Source organism: Neophocaena asiaeorientalis, unplaced genomic scaffold, assembly GCF_003031525.2.
Source record: "Neophocaena asiaeorientalis asiaeorientalis breed wild unplaced genomic scaffold, Neophocaena_asiaeorientalis_V1.1 scaffold130, whole genome shotgun sequence".
NCBI classification, from domain to species: Eukaryota; Metazoa; Chordata; class Mammalia; order Artiodactyla; family Phocoenidae; genus Neophocaena; species Neophocaena asiaeorientalis.
Window position 1 is genome coordinate 13844609 of NW_020173397.1, and position 1116 is coordinate 13845724.

Genomic DNA, 1116 nt, shown 5'->3' on the forward strand with positions numbered 1-1116 from the left:
ATAGAAAACAAAGTTTCAGTTACCACAGGGGAAAGAGAGAGAGGGATAAATTAGGGACTTGGGATTTGCATATACACGCTACTATATATAAAATAAACAACAAGAACCTACTGTATAGCACAGGGAACTATATTCAATACTTTGTAATAACCTATAATGGAAAAGAATCTGAAATATATACACACACACATAATTGAATCACTTTGCTGTATCCCTGAAACATTGTAAATCAACTGTACTTCAATTTTTTTCATTTTTATTTTATATTGGAGTACAGATGTTGTGTTAGTTTCAGGTGTACAGCGGAGTAATTGTTATACATATACATATATCCACTCTTTTTCAGATTCTTTACCCATATAGATTATTACAGAGTATTAGGTAGAGTTCCCTGAGCTCTAGTCCTTGTTGATTATCTGTTTTATATGTAGTAGTGTGTATATATTAATCCCAACCTCCGAATTTATCCCTCCCCTCCACCTTTCCCCTTTGGTAACCATAAATTTGTTTTCTATGTCTGTGAGTCTGTTTCTCTTTTGTAAATAAGTTCATTTGTATCGCTTTTTTAGATTCCACATGTAAGTGACATCATATGACGTTTGTCTGACTTATATACTTCAGTTAAAAAAAAAGATTCATTAATAAGTGTGCTTGCTTCAGCAGCACATATACTAACATTGGAACAATACAGAGAAGATGAGCATGGCCCCTGTGCAAGGATGACACGCAAATTCATGAAGCATTCCTAATTTTTATGATCTTATTTGCAAAGCAGAAATAGTCACAGACGTAGAGAACAAACGTACGGATACCAAGGCGGGGTGTGGGGGGCGGGGGTGCGATAAGTCGGGAGATTGGGATTGAGAACCTACTTCAAATGAGAAACTACTGTGTAGCACAAGGAACTCTACTCTGTGTTCTGTGGTGACCCAAGTGGGAAGGAACTCCAAAATAGAGGGGATATACGTATTCATCTGGCTGATTCACTTTGCTGTACAGCAGAAACTATTACAGGAGTCCCACTCCCCTGCAAATAAAAAACCCTTTTTACAGAAAAAATTAAATTAATTAAAAATTCGTCAGTAAGGAGAGAATCATTCATTTACTCAACACATA

The 1116-nt window shown here is 36.0% G+C and overlaps 1 non-coding gene across 1 annotated transcript; it reads left to right on the forward strand.

The window, feature by feature from the left end:
• Window positions 1–647: 647 nt before the first annotated feature.
• Window positions 648–754, forward strand: LOC112401036 (U6 spliceosomal RNA). The gene has a single exon (XR_003003509.1). It is a non-coding gene; the product is annotated as a U6 spliceosomal RNA (small nuclear RNA).
• Window positions 755–1116: the final 362 nt, after the last annotated feature.